Source organism: Chelonoidis abingdonii, chromosome 5 (assembly GCF_003597395.2).
Source record: "Chelonoidis abingdonii isolate Lonesome George chromosome 5, CheloAbing_2.0, whole genome shotgun sequence".
Taxonomy (NCBI): domain Eukaryota; kingdom Metazoa; phylum Chordata; order Testudines; family Testudinidae; genus Chelonoidis; species Chelonoidis abingdonii.
Genome location: NC_133773.1, coordinates 81,135,662 through 81,159,108, shown reverse-complemented (window position 1 = coordinate 81,159,108; position 23,447 = coordinate 81,135,662). Strand labels below are relative to the sequence as shown.

At 40.4% G+C, this 23,447-nt stretch overlaps 1 protein-coding gene across 13 annotated transcripts in view; it reads right to left on the bottom strand.

Annotated features, from left to right (window-relative positions):
- TENM3 (teneurin transmembrane protein 3) overlaps positions 1-23,447 on the bottom strand; it is a 704,125-nt gene that overhangs the window by 335,008 nt on the left and 345,670 nt on the right. For 2 of the 13 annotated variants that reach the window (XM_075066392.1, XM_075066397.1), the window contains exon 1: positions 17,472-17,525. The exons of 10 other annotated variants lie outside the window; for them this stretch is intronic. The gene's annotated coding sequence lies outside the window, so the exon portion shown is untranslated. Of the gene's footprint in view, positions 1-17,471; positions 17,532-23,447 lie in introns of those variants that run through there. One more of the 13 variants, XM_075066396.1, reaches the window with a different exon arrangement.

Genomic DNA, 23,447 nt, shown 5'->3' with positions numbered 1-23,447 from the left:
TCACAACAACTAAAGGATTGAAAAATGTGCCTTATAGGATAGACTGAAGGCGCTCAATCTATTTATCATATCAATCAAAAGAAGGTAAAGGTATGACTTGATATCAGTCTGTAAATACGTGCATGGGAAACAGAAGTTTGGTAGTAGAGGGCTTTTCAATGTAGCAGGACAAAGTTATAAAAAGATTCAATGGCTACAAGTTGAAGCTAGACAAATTCAGACTAGAAATAAGGTGCAAAGTCTTAACAATGACGGTAATTAGCCATTGGAACAACGGACCAGTGGTTGTGGTGGATTCTCCATCACTGGACATTTTAAAATCGAGATCGGATGTTTTTCTAAAAGAAGTGCTCTCATTCAAACAAGAATTAATTCAGGGAAGTCCTATAGCCTGTGTTATGGAGGAGGTCAAACTAGATCAAAATGTCTCTTCTGGCCTTATAATCCAAGAATCTAGAAATCAATTAATAGTATATACATAGTGTATTAGCAAAGAACATAAATGCTCTCAAGTACAGCATGTGGAGTAGTGTAGCTACTTTTCTTTTTTTCTTTTATTAACCGTACCACAGATACTATACAAAATTCAATTAATCTCAGTGGGTCTTTTCAGAGAAAAAATTATGTTATTCCAAGAACTTAATGTATGATTTTCATAACGCTCCTCTCACTGATGTGAAAGGAAGTTTTAACATGACAACCACATTTTAAATTCCCACCCTATATGGACAGAAGCACTGGGTCAACTGCACTATTTTTTCCCCAGACAAAAAAGACAGTTTCCAAAATAGCAGTACTGTGTCAATCACAAGCACCAGAAACGGGGGGAGGGCAAGGTACCATGGCCCTCCCACTTTTGAAAGTGGATGGGCCTAACCCATCCACTTTTTCCTCACAGCCCTGGCTCCCTGCACCTCCTCTTCCCTGAGACCCTGCCTCCTGACCAGGCAGGAAGCTGGAGCCCAGGGGAGTTGTGAGGAACTACAGACCCTCAACTGCCCAGGATGGGGGGGCCCCCAAGAGCAGCCCTCATCCCACTTCCCCATCCTTCTGGCTCCCCCTGCCCAGGGCACATGGAGGATCCGCAGCTCCATACAGCTGCCCGAGAGGCGCTTACCATGGCCTGGCTGCAGTTCTTCATCCCTCAAGGCCCCACCCTCAAGCCAGAATCTGTTAATACTCTGTCATTCTGCAAAATGTGGACCTCCACATTCATATATACTTCATTCTCTTTAAACACTGTGAAAGTAGATCTCCAAAAAGGTATGTCGTTTGCTCAAAAACAAAATACTCCCTGGGCCACTTCGCTTGACACAGGCAGATCTTGAGCCAATTTAGTAAGCATCAGTTATAACTGACATTTGAAAGGAATTATTTGTGATCTCAGCCTCCGCAGAGTTGTAGCCAAATGGGAACATTTACACATCTTTCAGCTAAATCAGATATCCGAATGCAAAATCTAGCACTCATTTCCTGAAGAATTTTGGTTCTATAAACTAATAAATGGATTATACACATTCCACATGTGAACACACATCCACATGTGACAAAAAGTACTGATAATATTAATTTCAATATTTAGTAAAAACCTTAATTTAATAACTCAAGTTTATCTTAATACAAATTACTTTAATATAGGTTGTAATAATTTATTTTAACTGTTTCGTGGGCTATATTTCCATTTCAATTAGAAGAGTCATTATTTGGATATGTGAATCGGTAATAATCAGTAGTGTGACAAAGTTCCTCCTCCACCTTGGTGGGTCCTGCGCTTATTGGGGGATTTGTTCACTTCAGTGATCTTCCCTTCTTGCGGAACCCACAGTCTGAGTCAGCTCCTCCTGTGTCTGATCAGGAGTTGGGAGGTTTGGGGGGAACCAGGACCCACCCTTACTCCGGGTTCAGCCCAGGGCCTTGTGGGATCGCAGCTGTTATAGTGCCTCCTGTAACGTTGCAGGACAGCTACAACTCCCTGGCTACTTCCCCATGGCCTCCTCCAAACACCTTCTTTATCCTCCCACAGGACCTTCCTCCTGGGATTGTCTACAATGCTTGTCCTCCTCAATTCCTCAGCAGTACACTCTCTCACTTCTAGCTCCTTGCTCTTACCCCAGCTCCTCACAACACTCCTTCTCCTATGTCCTCCTGCCTGACTGAAGGTGAGCCCTTTTTAAATGCAGGGCCCTGATTATCTGCTTGCATTGGCTATCTCTACTGCCTTCTAGAAGGTCTTAATTGGCTCCAGGTGCCTTGATTAACCTGGAGCAACTGCCATTTGGTTACCAGGGTACTAGGGATTTGTTTAGCCTGGGGCTAACATACCTGTTTCTCAGTACTTTACTGTAGTCATCTGGCCTTGCCCCATCACAGTAGATAAGAGAGAATTATACATTTTGTTGCTCATGTAGGTCAAGCACTATGTGTTATCCATTTTTTAAGTGAAAATGGCTTTTCAGGTTTAAGAACCCATCTGAGAAGGAAGCAGGAGCTGAAATCCTAGCTTTGCTGACACCTGAAACTGAGAATGTAGCTGAGAATGAGAAGCTGAGGCTGGAAGAACTATGGCAGTAATGAAGTCCCCATGAGAAACGAATGGGCAATGTATGTGTCAAGTATTAGACTCCACCGAAACAATAGGTCTGTCTCCGGAGCCCAGTAAAAGTGGCCTCTATTGGTTGGCTAAAAAGAAATCAGTCAGTGAGAGGAAAGCTCCAAGGACATTTGGATGGGAGTAAAACTGACTGGGATGGCATGTGAAAAAACTCCTGATTGAAAACACTATGTAAATAATTAGGCTTGTGTTGTTCGGGTTGAAAGTGTCAATGGCTACCATCAATCACAGACCTGGTTCAAGTGGCTGAGTGTGCCCCCCATTTCCCACTCTGCCCATATCAGCACTACCCCATAGTCCCTCCATGCCAAGAAATATTTGTACCCCCATTCTCCCTATACCAGGCTGAGTCTCCCTCCCCTACCCCCCATGCTTGGGTGCCCCAATCTCTTCCCCATGGCATGGGCTCTGTGTGCCCTCTATTCCCTTCTGCCCACCCCATGCCAGGGACTCTGTATGTCCCCCTATTCTCCCCTTGCCAGGAGCTCAGTATCTTGCCCCTTTCTTCTCTCTCCTTTCTTTCCCTAGGATTGGAAGTAATGGGGGCAAGGCTGGTGCCCTCTCTCTCTTCCTCTGCCCCGACTAGGGTAACCAGATGTTATAGGGACAGTCCCGATTTTGGGGGCTTTTTCTTATATAGACTCCTATTACCTCCCACCCTCATCCTGATTTTTCACACTTGCTGTCTGGTCACTCTAACCCTGACCATGGAGCTGGCTTTGGGGAGGCAGGAAGGAAGAAGCTTCCTTCTTTCTCCTCTCCCTTTGCCTTCCCCACTGGCTGTGCTTCTACCCTGCAGCTGTTATTTGGCTCTCAGCAAGCAGCAACTTTTTCAGTGTGTGATTTTTCCAGTTCTTTGATTTTCACCCAAATCAAGAATGTTCTGCCTATACATATCTTCCCTGAAATTTTGGAAGTGATTGGATCTGATGTCCAAAAGTTATCTCATTACATCCAAACAAATAGAGATATATCATCAAATTGAGCATAGTGACCATGTTTGGCACAAGCACACGTCTAGAAACTCCACCATCAGCTAGATCTGCACACAAGAAGACATGAAAATAAAAGAGCAGAATCAGGTATGAGTTGTACTAACCAGATCATACTGTAGAGATATAGTAAACATTTCAAAAACTCATTTCTTACCTGTTAATTATTTGCATAGTATGATTACTCAGCTATAAAGGGGCAAGTTCCCAGCACAAGGAGCCCAACTCCATGTAGTCAGCTGACCCTCAGCCTGGGTTTGGCCATAGTCTCTTTCAGTCTTTTGACCATGGGAAATCTCACTGTTTTGGGGAAGAGTTCAATTTACTCTCAGTGGTCCCTTCTGAGTCCAATTTCCTTTAGTCCGTGGCAGCATTCCCCAGCTCTTGCCACCAGTTGTTGACTGAGAGCAGCCATCCAAGGCCCCGTGCCCATATCATTCTTGCAGTGTCGGTCGGTCCCCACTATGGGTGGAGGAAATACCAGCCATTACCTCAGGCTGGGCTCCCCTCACTACTGGAGCTCATTGGCAGTCTCCTAGCAGCCTCTCCTCCTGGGCAAACTTCCCACAGCTTTCAGTAGCCAGCTTTACTTTAAGGTCCCTCTCTCCAGATGGTGCACATTCTGATTGCGTACTTAATTAACACCACTTGAGTGCAGGAATGCTCATTAGCCTTTCTATTAGTGGGATGGGTGCACGTACGGTCACATACTCCCACCCACTCAAGACCAGAAAGACTTCCTGCTCAAGCATCTCCCTAGTTCCAGTCTACCAGGAGAAAAAAAATGTGCATTTGCATAGTCTGTCCCTGCTCAGTGCAGCATCTGGAAGCAATAGGGTTGGAGTGCTAGATACCAACACAGAGGTTTAAGTCCTTCATAGAGTGTAGTCACCACAGGGGCATGTGATCTGTGATTTGGGAAAAGAGACTACCCAGCAGGTAATATCTCAAGGAGTCCACAGCCCTCTTGATAGCCAGTGCTTCCTTCTCAATAATTGAATACTATCTCTCCCTAGAGAACAACTTCCTACTTAAATATAGGTTTGGGTGCCCTTCTCCCCTGAAGTCCTGGGAAAGCACTGCTCCCAGGGCGATGTCAGAAGCATCTGTATGAATAATAAACTTCCAGGTGAAGTCTGGATTGGCGAGGACTGGCGCCTGGCTCAGTCAGGGTATTAAATGCTTCATCACACCAGTCATCCCACTGGACCTCCTCATTGTCTTCTCCTTTTAGCTCATAGGTCAAAAGAGCTGTGACAGATGCAAAGCTGGGGATGAACTGGCAATATTATTCCTCCAGGCCCAGGAAGCAGCAGATCTGCCTCCTACTTTAGGGCCTGAGGCATGGGTTTAAAGCATAGACCTTGCCTAACAGTTTTCACAAGGCATCCACTACCTGATATCCCAACCGAGTCAGTTTTATCATGGCCAACTTACACTTTGGTAAGATTCTCCCTAACCAGTTGCCTCAGGATGCAATACTGGCCAGAAAAAGCAAGTCAGTAAGTGGTCAAGAGTTTTCTCCCACCCTAGATGCCCTGCACAGTGAATTTCGTGTGCCAGCTGCAATACAGCTTGCTGGTAATCATGGAGTACCAATAAACAAATTCTTGTTACCCCTCACTGCAGGTTCCATTCCACTCTATACAGCCATTCAGCACAAAATGGGGCTACTGTCTCAGGTGCGGGAGGTCCGCTACCTCCCTGTTCACAGACACTGCTTGTTCATAGGAACATCTGTCACACTATTCTTGGATGACGCTTCCCCCTTGCATTAGGGGCTGGAGGCCCCCTGCAAGTGCCATCCACTCAAGCATCTCCCTGGTCAGTCCTGGTCCCCAGGACATTCCTTTCTCAGGGTCTTAGATTCATGTGCCCACCAGCCAGGCCTTGTCTCTGAGCTCAGCTTGAGGACAGGTCATTATGTTAACAATCTGCCAGGAGGAGGGCCGATCTTGGTCAATTAATCACAGAGTAGGCTTATTTATTGGCTAGCAGTACGGTAATTGAATCAGTGTGGGTCCCCATCCTCAGTTCCAGTTACTTACTGGGTAAGGCTTTACATCCCCATGTATATGCTGCAAGCAAATTGTCCCCTGGGGGCTGATCATCTCACTCTCCAGGCAGCTTGTGTCACTGTCTGGGTACACTTCCAGTCAACAAGTCTCAGTACCTCCTTCTGTAGTGGGACCATCAAAACTTTGCAAGGGGAGCCACTGGCAGCGCTGCTCTTTCAATTGTTGCGCTACCACCTAGGCTCATACCTCCTTGGGTTATGTCCCTGCTCTAAAGTGCTGCCAATGTCTATCTTCACTTAATAAGCAGGTAATCTAAAACAGCAACCTTCATCCAATTGTAGTCTCGAGCTTGCTTCGGATTAAGGTTACAGCAGACCAGGTCTGGAGCAAAAACTAAAGCCCAATGCCATGGAGACCATTCAGAGGCCAGCACTACCCTCTTGAAGGTGATGAGGAATCCCTCCAGATTGTCATCCAGGCCCATCTTAGTTAACATCACTAATACAGGTGGCAGAGCTCAACCTGTGAGTGTGCAGTGGCGGGGGTCTCAACTGCTGCAGAAAGTTTCACTGGAGTTCTTGCTACTAGGAGATAATCTCATTCAACAGTTGCTACCTACCTTGCTGCGGCTGCACTGTTTGAGCCAAATGCTGGGCCATCCACGGCTGTAACATCTGCTTCTGGAATTGCTGTTGCTCGTTGGTCTGCTGTAGTTGCCACTTACACCAGCTCTCAGGGTCCATCTCAGTGGAAGCCCCCTCACAAAAATCTGTTTCTGTCTCAGAGCATTGTATCAAGTATAGGGCTTCATGCTCCCATCCTTTGTTAATCAGGACAGGAAGAGTCCAACTCCATGTAGTCAACTGACCCACAGCCCAGACTTAGCTATAGTTTCTTTCAGTACCTTGCCCCTGGGTAATCTCACTGCTCCCAGAAAGTTCAATTCACTCCCGGGGATCCCTTTTGAGTCCAGTAACTTCCAGCTCCTGGCGGCATTAGAATCATAGAATATCAGGGTTGGAAGGGACCTCAGGAGGTCATCTAGTCCAACTCCCTGATCAAAGCAGGACCAATCCCCAATTAAATCATCCCAGCCAGGGCTTTGTCAAGCCTGACCTTAAAAAACCTCTAAGGAAGGAGATTCCACCACCTCCCTAGGTAACTCATTCCAGTGCTTCACCACCCTCCTAGTGAAATAGTGCTTCCTAATATCCAACCTAGACCTCCCCCACTGCAACTTGAGACCATTACTCCTTTCTTGGTGCCACTGAGAACAGTCTAGATCCATCCTCTTTGGAACCCCCCTTCAGGTAGTTGAAAGCAGCTATCAAATTCCCCCTCATTCTTCTCTTCTGCAGACTAAACAATCCCAGTTCCCTCAGCCTCTCCTCATAAGTCATGTGCTCCAGTCCCCTCATCACTTTCGTTGCCCTCCGCTGGACTCTTTCCAATTTTTCCACATCCTTCTTGTAGCGTGGGGCCCAAAACTGGACACAGTACTCCAGATGAGGCCTCACCAATACCGAATAAAAGGGAATGATCACATCCCTCAATCTGCTGGCAATGCCCCTACTTGTACAGTCCAAAATGCTGTTAGCGTTCTTGGCAACAAGGGCACAATGTCGATTAATATCCAGTTTCTCGTCGTCTGTAACCCCTAGGTCCTTTTCTGCAGAACTGCGGCCTAGCCATTCGGTCCCTAGTCTTTAGCAATGCATGGGATTCTTCTGTCCTAAGTGCAAAACTCTGCACTTATCCTTGTTGAACCTCATCATATTTCTTTTGACCCAATCCGCTAACTTGTCTAGGTCCTCGTATCCTATCCCTACCTTCCAGCATATCTACCACTCCTCTCAGTTTAGTGTCATCTGCAAACTTGCTGAGGGTGCAGTCCACGCCATCCTCCAGATCATTAATGAAGATATTGAACAAAACTGGTCCCGGGACCAACCCTTGGGGCACTCTGCTTGATACCAGCTGCCAGCCAGACATGAAGCCATTGATCACTACACATTGAGCCCGACTATGTAGCCTGCTTTCTATCCGCCTTATAGTCCAGCCCATAATTTAACTTGCCAGCAAGAATACTGTGGGAGACCGTATCAAAAGCTTTGCTAAAGCATTCCCCAGGTCTCACCACCGGTTGTTGACTGAGAGCAGCCTTCCAGGGCCCCCACATCCATATCTGTCTTGCAGGAGAGGAAGGAAATGCCAACCACTACTCTGAGCTGGGATCCCCTTGCTACTGGAGCTCAGAGGTGATCCCTAGCAGCCTCTCTTCCTGGGCAAAGTTCCCCCTTTTTGCAGTAGCCAGCTACCCCTTTTTAAGCTCCCCTTCTCCAAGTTCTGCAAGTGAGTCTAACTGGTACTGCCTCAGAGCTGGAATACTCATTAGCCTTCTGTCAGTGGGATGGGGACATGTCCCCTCACAGTCCACTCACTTGTAAGATTAGGGCAGGCAGAGTTGAGGACTTCTAATGAGGTAACAGCTTAGTCTGACCTAACTTCCTAACTACAGTCACCTAGGCCAAGCCTGATAAACGGTGTGAGTGGGTATCTTAAACAACGCTCACCACATGAAAAACAATTAATAGGTTTGACATTTTTTTCACATGGTGTGACTGCTACAGGTGCAGATGAATGGAACTAATCTGTGGTAGACCAAAGCTATATAAGAAAAGCTCAGAGCTGGGCTGAGGAGGGAATGTAAGCCAGTGAAAGGCAAAAAAAAAAAAAAATAGTGAATAAGTAATAGATTCTTTTTTCTGAGAGCAGCAATCCAGGGTTGCTGAGGAAACACAGCCGGAAGTATCATCCAAATGCTACATCAGCCAATGAGACCAAATCCAGGTAGGAGTGCTTGAAGAAGGTGTCCACAGAATGGTAAATGGCAACCCAACACAGCTCACTCACTAAGACTTCCTCCTTTGGTAACCAGGATGTACCAACTACCCTAATATAATAGGCCTGCAAGGGCATGAGACTCTGTCTGGAGGAAAAGGTTAGGGTTAGAGTGCTGAAATACTGAGGCTCTTGGGAACTTCAAGTAAGATGAAGAGGGAACAGGATTTCTTAAATTCCTTGGAGTAGAAGATCAATTTCATTATCTCTATAGATGTATAAGGACTGCCTTAGAATCCTTCTCTTACCTTGGGATAGGGACAGAAACTACACACAGAAATCTCTTTACTTAGGTGCAAGTCTGACATTAATTTCTGGAAGGAAATGGTATGTAGGATCACCTTTTCTTTCTGAAAAAGTATGTAAGATGGGTCACAAGCAAGTACAGCTACCTCCCCCACTCTGTGAACAGAGCTTACAACCACCAGAAAAAGCGATCTTCCAGGAGAGAATAAAAAAAGGCACAATTTTCAAGAGTTCACAGGGATTTAAACATAAAACGTTTTTAAACACAAAACTGAAACTCCAAAGAGAGCCAAGAGACCTAGCATGAAGTCTTGGGTAACCTACAACGTTGCGAAATCTAAGCATTGAGACATGAAACTTGTTGACAAAATCTATTTCCTTGACTCTGAAGGAAATTAAAGACGGAAAGTCTGAACCCAGATGTATTTAATTGCTAGACTCTTAACAAAACAGGCCTAGAGGAAATGAAAGATGACTGGGAGGGATACTTTTTGGTAGACAGACAGATATGCATCAAGTGGAGAAAAAGGATCAAACAAATTGCGTACAAATGAGGGAGAACGGTTAGGACTTTGTCTTAAAAGTCCAGTTTCTTTAGTTATGAATCAAGCCTTAGAGCTGAGGAGGAAGTGACGGTTGCAGGACAAGACCCTGTTGGAGAAGATCAGTTTCTTTCAGAAATGAAAGGTCAAGGTCTTGGGACTACCAGAGCAGGTCTGTAAACTATGGGATTTTTTGGCCAATTTGGGACACTGAGATCAATAGGCATCTGTTACGAGAGCATCAGAGAACCCTTGACTCCATTCTCAGTGATTCCCAGGATATGGAAGAGTTGCTGCGGCTTGATAATGTTTCTGGATGTAGTCTAGGTAAGCAATCACGCATGTCCTGTCCTGACAAAGGGCTGCTGAAATTACAATCATAATCATTGTGACAGTCATTGATAGAGATGCTTGACCAAACAGATGGGCCCGATACTGAAAATGTAGATGGTTGGTTGTGAACCTGAGGAACTTTGTGGGACTACACAATTGGACCATGAAGTCCCAGAGGCAATAGCACTATTGCTGACCAAAGGGAATCCACTTTGAATTCTCCTATTTTGCATAGCAATGCAGCTATTTCAGGTCTACTTTACAGACCACATGTGTTTATAACTGTAAAATATTTTAACTACAATTCATCTGCTGGAATGAGGGTGATGTCTATTAGATAACAGAGCACGAATTAAGAGGAGAGAGGACGAGGAATAATGGATAAACACAGATGAAGACAGGGGAAGAAAGATGAATTTTACGAAGTATTCCTCCTTGACTATGTAGAGGACTCAGATGTCGAAGGTGATCCTGCCCCACTTGTTGATGAACAGTTAAAGCCTCTCCACCATAAGGACCATCACCTTGTCAGGTATCCTTAACATAGTGGGGGAGTTTTTGAGAATCAATGTGATAAAAGTCACCAGACAGGCCCATTTGTCTGAGAAGATCCTCTTGGGATTCTCTTGTGAAGTAGTGGGTTTGGAAGAGGAAGACGGTAGAACCACAGTTTCACAATCAGTCTCTACTTGTCCAGAGGGAAATGTGGAGAGACATATAGATCCCTCCTGCCACATATGGCAGCAGAGAAGTTCCAGGACAGGACTGAGCAAGAGAAAGTAAACAGAGAGAAGCCTCATTATGAATTCTTTAGGTGGGAAGAAGAAAAGCCTCTCTTCTGAGGGGACGTGAATGATGGGGGAAGGACAGAAGGTTTTTAAAAGATATGCTCTAGTTCTAACAGAAATTACTTTTGAAAAGTTCTATGACCTGTATTATACAGAAGGTCAGACTAGATTACCATAATAGTCTCTTCTTAACTTGGAATCTATGAAGCCTGATGGAAGAATGCAGGAGAAGGGAGTTTGTTGGGTAAGAAGAGAGAACAAGACCTACCTCCATCCGGGAGTCCTCCTCCTTGAAACTGCTCTCCTGAGAGGGAGCTCACCTTTTGTCTGTACCACTGTAAGTCAGACCATGGAAACAATCTTCAAAAAAGCCTACATTTCATGGAATAGTAGAAGTTAGAGATGTAAAAGTTTGAGCTGATCATGCTCCATTCTCTGGCCAGTACAGGCAGTAATTTTAAATGTCTCAAGCAATAGGACTTCTATCAATTCCATTGAAAGACTTTTCCATAGCATCAAGGCTGTTACTGTTACAAAATGACTCCTGCTATTAAGCCTATAGTTTTCTTTCCTCAATTTCATTATATTATTGCTAATTATACCATTTTACTCTATTTATTCTTTAAAACTGTAGACTGTCTTATTCCTGCTTAGTTGTCCTATACATATTCTTTTAATCTTTTCTTATACATCATTCCCTCCAGCCTCTTAATAATTTTTGATTGTCTTCTATCAATTGCATCCAATTAATCTATACCTTGAGGTCCTGTAAACTGGATGCAGTTTTCTTGATGTGGTCTGCCTCCTGTATTTTTGCAACTATTTTAAAGTCTCTTTGATCATTATTCTGACACCTTTGCAAAAGGTCCCTGCAAAAGTTACTACTAGCACAGGAGTCTTTTCAAAGCCAGTATATCAAAATAAATTATTTTTCCCCCCACAATCCATCATAGAGTGCCACGATGCCTAGCAAAAGCAGGATGACACATCTGAGTGAAATAATAGCAGTTTCAAAGAAGATTGGTTCCTGTGATCTATCTGATTAAATTTTACAATAATTGTCCAGTCAACATGTCCAGTCCTGCAAGGTGAAGTGCACCATAAAATACCCTCTGTAACTACTGGGAGCTGCGCGTGCTTACAGGGGGCATTCAGCAACTTGCAGGAGCAGCCCCCCAAAGCAGAAAATACTATAGTTTAAGAATGTAGTGTTAGGTTTTGTTTCACTAAAGTTTTTGTTTCTCCCCCTTAAAGGGTTCACTGAAACTAGAACAGCCATAGAACCAGTATGACTTGAATAGCCATACTTACGCACTTGTTAAAACAAACACTATCCCTGCTGCTCGAACTGAAATTGGCAACCCTTTCCTCCTAATAGCTTTAAAACAATTTGAAAAGTAGCAGAATAGCAGTTCCCTCTCACAGAAACTAATCGTCATCATTAAAAGATCCTTAAAAGCAAATATAGAATGGTCAGCGAGCCAGGTTACCTTAATATTTAATGAAGGAACATTTCAAGTTATGGGATAAACCCTTAAGTACTAAAATCTACCATCATCAGTAAGGTCCATTTCAATGTTCACTGATTATCTACAATCAAGAGAAATCAGGTTTCAAAACAAAAAAGGAGAGTATGATAAAGCTATATGAAGTATTCTCTGGCAGTGATAAAGCAGGCAGAGAGGTGGCTGTCATAAAATAGCCAAATGGCTTTTTCCACCTCCATCAAGGTCACTTTACTGATGATGTACTCAATAAGATGATAATGCATTTAACCACTTTCCTTGCATCTGACTTCGACCTTATCACAAATCCAAATGGTCTTGTTTAACTACCCTGTCCTTTCAGCATTTCCCTGAACAAAGATAATTAAGGAGATGTACTGCCCCCTACTATCACAGGAATTGAAAGACAAATAAACTTTTAAGAGCACAGCCAGGTGTCTATTGCATTAACCTACAACATTTAAGCAGGGGGTAAAATGAAATAATAGTTAAATAATTATAAAGGTTAACAATGCTGTATAAGGCAAGTTTGTTGTATTTAAAAGAAAAAGCATAAAAAGTGTTCCAGACTACTTTTGACAGCTCCCTAGACAGTTTTTCCTTAGACACAATTTATGATTTAGAGGAAAATATCTTCTGCAAAAATTAACATTTAGCAACTCTGAATGAAATTTCTGCAGATTTGAACATTTCATAAGTAGTTTAAATTATTTTTTAAAGTTAGTAATTGTGATTGAACATTAAGAATTCATTTTAGTATTAAGAAAAAATCTATTTCTATTTGCATTGTCAGTAAATACTATACTTGAGATGCAAATTGAACTACTTTAATAAAAATAAAAATAGACAGTAGAATGACTTTTGAACTTATACTAAATCTTAAAAAAAATACATTTGTATGATATTAAGAAATACCCAAATACTTTTTATGTATAATAATGCATGTGTTTTCTTTAATTTTCATTCATAAACTCTAGTGTCTTAAAGTAGTCTATAAGATATTGCTGTTCTTTACTATGAACAAGCACAGTAATCAGATTATAACTGAAGACCACTGAAACTCGTCATTAAGAATGCAGGAACATGCCAAACCAGAAATGTTATTTCCAGCTTGAGTGGAACACATAAGCCCTTTTTATTAGGTAACCTGGGGCCTCCTAGGCATCAAAACATTCTTTCCATTATTAAGCTTGCATCTTCTGCATTAGCTGGAAACAGGCAGAAAAGTTACTTATCAGATAGGTAAAGCTAGTGCAATTAAATTGCCATTACCAAGATAGTTGTCCTTTAGCTTCTGAAAATAGATTAAACTTAAAACAATGAAGCCGCATATTGAATATATTTAAATTTAATCCCTATTCAGATCTTTACAAATTACAATCATCATTACTTTTGCTTATTTCTCCCGACCTTTGTTATTTGAATGATCAAACAATAAATTGTTTTGTAAAAATTCAATTATCCTGTGAAATTTCTTGTCAAACACTCTTTGTTATTCAGTCCAATTACTATAACTCTGAACATGTTCTACTTTAAATCTTCACTAACCTTAAATTTTGGGATGAAGGGAAAATGTGTTATTTATACTTTCTAGAAGTGTAATTAGAGCATGAAGACGTTTTACAAATTATAAACAAAAATCATTTATATATTACCGCTATAACTTTCATATAGTAAAATACTTAAATCTTGTAATGATTCATCTGATTTCTCTACTTAAAGACTTTTGATCTGCTGCACACATCAACAGGCCATAACTAACCTTATTTCCATAAACTGGATTGAAAGTTATAACCCCCCATTTCAATATACACCACCTGGGTATTGTACAGCCTGTGTCTATGACTATTTGGAGTAGGTGGTGGCTGCTATCAAAAACATTTTGAAAGAACTGGGTCATCAGGCATCCCCTCGATAATGGTTTAAACATGAACATAAAAACAATAGTTACAAGTTTAGATAAACAGTCGCTTCAGCTAGTCCCTGAAGAGGACTAGAGAGGTTAATGTTGCTTCTAATGAACATTAAGTCTATGTTGTAGTATTGCATTTACAATTCTGGACAGAATTTATTAAAAAAACAATCCATCCCCGTGTTTGTGTATCATTTATAAAATGTCTCTGCAACCTATTCAATCATTACACAGAAAGTTTTCTAAAAGAGAATAGTGTATTTTAGTACATCTGTTTATATTGAATGACTGAAGAACAGAAACAAAGTTAAATAATTTAGTTTTTAAAAGTGTGTAAATATTCATAATATCCCATTACTTTGTTTCACCCTAATAATTTGTTTTGTGCAAAGAACTTCTAGGGCCAATCTTGAAAGGTTTGAGCACCCCCAACTCTCAATGAAGTCAGTGGCAGTTGAGGGAACTTTAAAGTTCACAGGATCAGGCCTCTAACATATATCTAAATGCATAATATCCACAGTGCTATCGTAATTTAATTTATATATAATTATTCCTAAGAAAAGTCTTACAATCACATAGGGAGTAAAGCTTATAATAGTATTTATAATGGAATACTCTGCAATTAAATCTTCACAGATGGGGGGAAGTTAGGACAAAAACTGTAGTTCAGAATAAATTAAAGCCAGGTATCATTTTTGTGTATTTAGCATTAATACCTAATTTTTAGTAAAGTTACTTGTTAAAATCTTTATTCACCCTTGTCTAGTTCAAGGAATGAACTGTGAAGCAAAACAAGTTATCAAAATAAAGATGTGAAATTCAGAAGCCTGATCCTTTAATTGCTCATCAGAGATGAAAATAGACTATTTTCACTAATTGCATGACTTGTTAAATATACTTGTATTGCATGATCTTTTTAAATAGCCTTTAACAAATGAAAGAATATAGTTTAGAACAGGTTCTTAAATCTGGGTCATTTTTTGCGACTTGCAATAGTGATGATGAGTGCTTAGCAATGTTTTTCATGCGGACCTTTAAAAGGAATGAATACCTGGAATAAAGCATTTTAATCTGCCTTGTAGCATTAATAATAAAAATCACTGTATTTAGACAGCTACTACTATGCTACTTTTCTTCCTTCTGAAAGAAATGCATTCCATACAAAATGGAATGTATTACTTCAGATCACGTGCCCTCAGTGCTCTGTAAAAAAAAAAGGTAAGGACGTAAAAACTCTTAACAGTAAATCAAGAACTCAAAAACATGTTTAAATCTTTAGCGAAGTTTTTGCAATAAATTGCAGTGTAGCTTTTCTGTCAGTCCTTGTAAGAGATGATTGTGCTGTGCCACACCTTAGGCCACTAATTACACAAAAACATGGTACAAATTTATCAAAAATTTAGTAACATTTCAACTAGAAGTTAAAGCTTTGCTTGATATTTTTAACATTAATTCCACAGCAGAAGATTAAGCTAATTTTTCTGTTCATGTTTACACTTTTACCCAATTTGTATTAGAATGTTATTCCCTTTATTTGTACTTATTTGAGAGATATTAAATTATTTGACTATCAGGGAGAGAGAAGAAAACCATGCAATAACTAAATGATATGGTCCATCAAATACTTTTAAGAAAAAATAAAATTAGCACATATGCAAATTTACTCATTCACATCTTAATGATACCCCGTGAAAATCACAATACAAAACTCACACAACAACAGAAAACCAATTTCTCAAATCTGTTATGCAGTTTATACACTTACTGTTGGATAGAGGGATCTTGCCGTCTTTGGTAACTTTTTTCCACCTAATTTTAGTCAATTTATTCTTTAGATTACAAGGCCTGATGAGGGAAGATGATTGATTCCCTTCTTTCACTCTATTGTTCTCTATCTTCAAAGCTGCTAACAGACTGAGAGCAAATCAGTCTTTGTCTGAAGGGCTTGACAGTACCCTAAATTTATCTCTCTAATGCTGAAATGTCTGCAAGGATTCCTAAAGCTTTTTACAGTCAAGCCCAGAAAACAGAAACAAAGTTAGCAAAGAGCAGCTATCACTGCAAAGTGTCAGGTTTGTTTGCTGAAGTAGATCAGTATCCCTCCAAACCTTCAAAGTTTAGGGGGTTTTGTTTAATAATCAAACTGTCTTATCAGAAGTAGCAAATGGGATAAGCCAAAAAATTCTGAAGTTCAGTGAATCTATTAAAATTATGAATGCTAATTAAGAGGGCTTTAAAAATCAATGTTCGGTATACAGATACAGTTCAAATTCAGTCTCACGGGATTTAACAGGATAACTAAAATATAGGGGATACAAAGGCTAAAATATTATGCCCATACATTGAAATAGACAAAATAATTCTAAGTAAACTGGATTTATGACATACCTTTCTTAGAGTTTTTTAATCTCTTCTGAAAGACTGCTCTAAAAAACAGCAAACAGATTTCTGGATAGCTCCTTCAAACATTTAAAGTTGGAGAACAAAAGGTTTATTTTAAAAATGAAAACCCTGGCTTGTACAACTCCAGACATGAATCTGCTTTCAATTACTGAAAGTATTTCCACTTCAGTGGAAAGGGATCAAATCTTCAACTATACCATCTTTAGGCAATGAATTTGATTATATTAAGCTTTAGAAATACAAAATCACTTTGTGGCATAGCCATGTATTCGGTATATATCATTCATTAGGCACACAGAAGAGAAATAGCTAATACTATAACTGAAGGGCAGCAAAAAATTGTGGCTGTTTACAGCAGTAGTATATTTCCATAAGGGAGCTCTGCTTTATTTATTTTAAGGTACTTACAAAAATCTCAAATCTCACTTACATTTTAAAGTAAAAATATTACAGTTCTTTCTAAATCAACCCAGACTGCTTTTCCGCAGTTTAACGTTCATTATTTGCTCTGTTATTAAGTTACATTATTCTTCACAGACTTTGTTCTAGAAACAATCTGCTGACAAAAATTATACCCTAGGTATTGTATTCTCAGGGAAAGGAGATTTTATATTTCTAAATATTTTATACGTTTTTCCTTAAAGTAATCAGTATAGTAGATTTCAGAGTAGCAGTAGAGTTAAACCAATGAAACAAAAAGGCTTACAAAGCAGAACTATACACAGATTCTTAGCTATCTCAACTATAAATTACACAAATGCATTCATAAAATGTAGAGAAATAAAAGTTCACATTGTCTTCAGAATGCACATATTACCTTTTAATTTAAATACACACACACACACACACACACACACACACACCCCCCAGGAACAAAATCCTATGTTACATAGCAGCCTCTTGCAGAAGTATCTGGTATTTAGAATGATCTGTAAAGTTAAGCCTTTGCCTTATCTGAATCCTTAATTTGGTGCCTCAGGGGTTAAAAAGCCACCTCATTTAAAATGCTAATATTGCCTTTGCACCGATTCAAAGAGAAACAGAGCCTCCTCCTATTTCAATACCACACCATACAAAAGCATACAAACAAGACTCCATACATATCTATTCTGTATAAATGGCTCATCTAAATATATTTGACTGATTTCACTCAATCTGAAAAATCACTCTTTATCCTGGCTCAGCTGTAAGGTCAAAAGGACTGGTTTTCAGTCACCCACCTTTCGGTGGTAATTCCTCCTTCTGTCTGGATGTGAAGCGCAGACCACAGCGTTTCCAAGTTGAATCAGTCTATAATGTATCATGTTACAGAGTCTGGCTTTCTCCTCAAGCACATAACAGCAATCAGACATGATAGGCTGAGGCTCCTCTGTTTACACCCAGGGAAGTGAGGGGGGTTGGGCTTGGCATTCCTTAACCCTTTCTAAACTGTAAAAGTGCCTTCCATAGTTATCATTCTTCAGTCATATCATCTGAAAAAAATCCAATTCATTCCCGATAGTCTTCTAAAGTCATCTCTGGTTTCCAAATATCCTACAGCAGTTGCTTTTAAATACAGGAATACTCTTCTGTGATGTTAATTTACGATGTCAAAACCACAGATTTTCAAATAACCTAATGCTTAAAGATTTGCAGCATGACACTTTATTTACACTAACATAAAAGACATGCCACAAAAATGTTTTTGATAATGAAAGTATTTCTAACCTCTATAGATAAAGAGATTTAATCAGGAAGCTCTACTCCTTGGATTGTCACAAAAGGATCTTTTCCTGACCAAATAAAATATAAGAACACTGTATTGCCAACATGTATACATCATATATGTAATATAATTTACATGCGAGCTATGGAATTTGTCACAAATTTCAGTTAAACAAAACTGGGTGTGTCTTAGACAGCTTCCCATTTATGAGAGGAAGATGGACAGCTTACAAAGTGATTTAACTTACTGATACAAACAAGTCTCATGTATTCACCTGATATTGCAGCACTTCCACAACCATAAACTGCCAGTGAAGTCTATAGGAGTTTTACATATGGAAGAAATGCAAAAGCAAGCTAAGGTCCTTTGGATGTACATTCATAATTGCCATTAACATTAATGAGAGTAATGTGTGCATATACTGGAAAGAGGAGAGCCCTTCTAAACTGAAGCACAGGTTATAAAACAGAGTAGAGCTAGCAGTTCTTATATGCACACACTAGAACCCACTGTATATATAATAATATGATTCCCAGATAACATCATTTCTCAGATATGTGTTTTAATTGAAATAAAGGGTCAGCAGACTGTGACAATTATCAAGTTTACAACATACTCATTCTTCATTTTGTACATTCAGATAACAATATAATAGGATTTTACAAATCTTCCACATTAAAGATAAATTTAAAAAACAAAACAAAAACAAAAATACCCACAATACAGTCCATTGCTATTTAATCAAATGGGGGTTTTGCCATGACTTCACCGGATGCAGGATCAGACACACATATAACAACTTTCAACTGAAGACAACAGAGAACTTGACAAAGTGAAAAACTACAACTACATGAATCACTTTACCCATCATTAATTGCAGAAATACGATACACAAGTTCAGGACAGAACGTGGATAAATGTGTTAGCCAACCAGAATTATAAGGACATTTATGGAGGCAAATAGAATAATCCAATTATAATTTGGCCAGTTTACTCAGACTACCACCCCTACCTCTTGAGAAAAACACCATGAAATGTTTTATTATTAGCAGTGAGGTAAATATTTTATATCCCCTCCATCCTGAAGGAATTTGGTTCTGTATTGACTTAAAGAGCAGACTGCCACCTACTGAATCAAGTTTGCAATGTTGTTAAACTGTGATCATCCCAGGATATGAGAGAGACAAGGTGGATGGGGTAATATCTTTTACTGGACCAACTTCTGCTAGTGAGAGAGACAAGCTTTCGAGCTTAAACAGAGCTCCTCTGCAGGTCTGGGAAATGTACTCAGAGTGTTACAGCTAAATACAATTGTTTAGCATAAGTAGTTAACGCATATTTCAAGGTGAAGTGCCCCACTACCACCTCTTCAGTCATACGTGGGAAATGAGGGGGAAAAACTGGGGGGTTGGGGTTAAGTTGTAATAAGCCATAAATGCACTGTCTTTATTTAGTCCATGATTTTTAGTATCTAGCAATGTTATGAATTTAAGCTCCCAGGCTCGTCTTTTGAAAGGATTGTGCAGGTTTCCTCTGAGGAAGAGTACCCAGAGGTCAGATATAGAGTGATTGTTTTTTGAAAAAACTGTTCACCCAGAGGTGATGATGGTGTTTTTGTCTTTCATCATTCTTCTGTATGAGTTCATTCAAGATATCACTTCTCTGTATACAATCATCCCTCACAGAGATGGCATTGCTGCCGGTCTCAAATATTTACAAGATAATGGACTACCCTAAGATATCCATCCCAAACATTGCCATACTAATCCATTTCATTCTCACTCATAACAATTTTACATTGAACAACCACATTTTGCCGAAACCACTGGAACAGTCGTGTATATTAGGATGTCTCTATCGAGGTGGCCTGTGTACGGCTTCATGAGCCATAGGACTAAGGGGTAGGTTGGGTCTCCCAGGATCACTATTGGCATTTCAACATCCCCAGTGGTAATCCTCTGGTCTGGAAAGAAAATCCTACGTGCTGCATTCTGAAGAGGCCTGTGTTCTTAAAGATGTATGTGTCATGCACCTTCTTGATCATTCTGTGTTGGTATCAGTAAAACGTCAATGGTGATTTACCAGCACTTGCAATACCACAGAAAAGTAGCCCTTTCTGTTGTTGTACTCTGTGGCAAGGTGGTCTGGTGCCAAAACAGGGATATGCATCCAGGAATGTGGCCTTGCACATCCAAAAGTTCTGCAGTCACTGCTCATCATCCCATACCTGCAAAACATGATCCCACCAATCTGCTCATTTCTCAGGCCCAGAACCATCCATAGGTGCCAACAACAACCTTGAATTGTTTCTTTGTATGTCCCACAGCAAGCTAGCCTCCAAGCAATCGCCATGTTCCCCACGGCTCCTCTGGCAGCTCTACAAATACTGCAGGATCAGGCATGTTGTGTTCTCAACACTCATCATGATAATGGAGAGCTGTGCAGGGTCCATGCTTCTCTCAGAGATGGTGGACACGCGAGTTTGCGGGGCTTTTGAAAAGAGGTGTGGAACATTATGGGTTGCAGATAAAATTATGGGATGAACAAACTGCCTCATGGGAAGTTTAAACCTTGTTCCCAGTCACCCCTACATGACTCGTTTGCCCCCATGAGGCAATGAAAACCCTACCCAAAACATCCTGCACTATATGGTGGCAAGTTGCACAGTGGGATAGCTACCACTCTGTACTGATCTCTGCATCAATGCAAGCGCTGATAGTGAAGATGCGCACTGCCAGCATAAGGAGCATGGTGTGGACATACAAAAGCAATTTAATCACTGCAGCGGCTATACATTGATGTAACTTAGGTAACTTAGCTGTGACACTCTAAGTACCTTTCACAGACCTAACACAGAGCTCTGTGTAGCTCAAAAGCTTGTCTCTTTCACCAATGGAAGTTTTTCCAGTAAAAGATATTACCTCACTCACCTTGTCTCTCTAATATCCTGGGACCAAAATGGCTACAATGCCACTGCATACAAATATTTCCTGCAGCAACTGAGCTTTTCTGTGGAAATCTTTTCAACTCTACTTATCTTTTTATGAAATCCGACAAAGTCACAGTAAGCATGGAAGCTGACTAGAAGCCAAATAAGTGATCAATAAAACTGTTAATGATTGTATAAATACTTCTAGACAAAACAAGACAGCTTTAAATTATCTCAATTTCAGTTAGCACTTTTTGGTATAAATATGTATTACAAATACATATTTCACATACATCGTGCATAAACATTAAGGCATTAGAAATTCCAGATTCATATTTAAACATATTTCTAAATAGATATGCATTTATACACACACACACGCACACACACACACCGCTGAAAATAAATTATTTATATATATATATAAAAATCTCATTGATCACTTAGTTTTTTTAACTCCCATTGGAAATAAAGCCAGTATGTATTCAGTTAGTTGGAAGAATAAGAACCTATGAAGCTTAAGTGTGACGGCTGCCATCTTGGTTAACACATGGGGCAACTGAATGGAGACCTCCAGAGCTAAAGGCATGAGGTACTGCTTCTTGACATATAGGTCTCTAGCTAGAGCTACAACAGACTATTATTCTCTGTGGATTGGCCACAGGGGAGAACCTGTAACACACACTCACCAGTAGGTTACATATTTCCTCTGATCAAAGAAAGCTTGTCCTGATCATCTGAGACCCACAGCAGTTCAAATCCCAGACAAACCGTCACTTTTGTGACACTCACCGTGTTGGTTAACACCTGGGGATTGAATCAGAGACTGCCAGAAATAAAAGCGTAAGCTGCTATAGCTTGAGATAAAGAGGGAAGACTCTCATGCTGGCTCTGAAAGACTCATGCCCTCTGTGAACTGGTAGAGAGAGAGACCTGTAACACTTATTTACAAATAGATTATAAGTTTGTCAATTTATACCTTGATAATACTATTTTCCTGAAGGGGAATTGTTCTAGAGATGATAACCCCACAATGTGCTTATATGCTCGTGTAGGAACCCATATGGACATTGAGCTCTCCAACAATGCAGGTGTTCCAAGAGTCAGAGGTGAAGATGTTGTTATGTGAAGGGGTGGGGTGCTACTTCTTTTGATCCACTTTCACTTTAGAAGAAAGCTGATTTAGACTTCCCATCTATACCCTATCCATAATTTCTTTAAATACAATTTATACACACATACGCATACCACTCTGAGGAGGATGAACTATCATATAACAGGACTCTGATTAAGTTTATTCTTGGAAACCACCCCTCCCCTCACTCACCCAACCCTCCCTGCACACTTTTTAACCACACATTGTTTTTGTACTGGGGAGCATGCCACTGCACTCGACTGCCTGCTCTCTGACATTTTTGGGACTGTTTGCAGTGGAATTTCCTTTGCTTTGATCCTATTTGTACTGTTCAGTGTAGATGATGTAACTGATAAATTCCATCAACGCTAATGCAAGTTATTTATGAAAATTCACCAGCTATAGTGCCAATTAAACTGAAAAGTACATTTCCCTTGTAAATATATATGAAATACTGCACATGGCAAATACCCAGGAAGCAAAATCTTGCAGATATATCACCATGTGCCTAGTTATCTTCCACGTTAAAAGAGCAGAATATTTTGCAAAGTACATATTGGGCTTAACTCTCCACACAACTACACTGTTGACACCAGGCTAACTCCTTTGAGTTAAGAGGACTTATCCCGGCCTAAACCCCAGCATACCTTGTTTATATAGACAGCACCCATACAGAACGAGCAACATACCCATAAATGCAGAAGAATTTGACATTGTAACTGTACACAACAGAACATAGTGGGTGTATGATTGACGCAGGACAAGGAGTAACTGACATCAGAGATTTAGTGATGAGAAGCTAATTGAAAGAAATGAGTTTGGAAGAGGATAGCATGTGTGCTTGATTCACAGGGAAATATTCAGACAAAACTGATTTTTGTAACTATTTGTCCAAATGGCTGTTTTGTGAATTGATAAAGGTATGTGGAGTCTTTAACCATTATATTTGAATCCAGCCCAAGTCAGAGGGAACAGTACACCTCTACCCTGATATAACATGACCCAATATAATACAAATTTGGATATAACGCAGTAAAGCAGTGCTCCCGGGTGGTGGTGGGGGGGTGCTGTGCACTCCGGTGGATCAAAGCAAGTTTGATATAACGCGGTAAGATTTTTTGGCTCCCGAGGACAGCATTATATAGGGGTAGAGGTGTATTTGTTATCTAATTACAGATCAGTGACCTATATGAAATGAGTTGGGTTGTCTCAGTCCAAGTCCTAGTAGACAGGTGTTCTCATTGCAGCTGATGCTAGTGTTAGCCTCTGTCATAAACAGATAGCTAAGGGTTAATGTCTCTTTTACCTGTAAAGGGTTAACAAACAGGGAACCAAACACCTGACCAGAGGACCAATCAGGAGACAAGATATTTTTGAATTTGGGTGGAGGGAAGCTTTTGTGTGTGTTCTTTGCCCGTTTTTTTTTT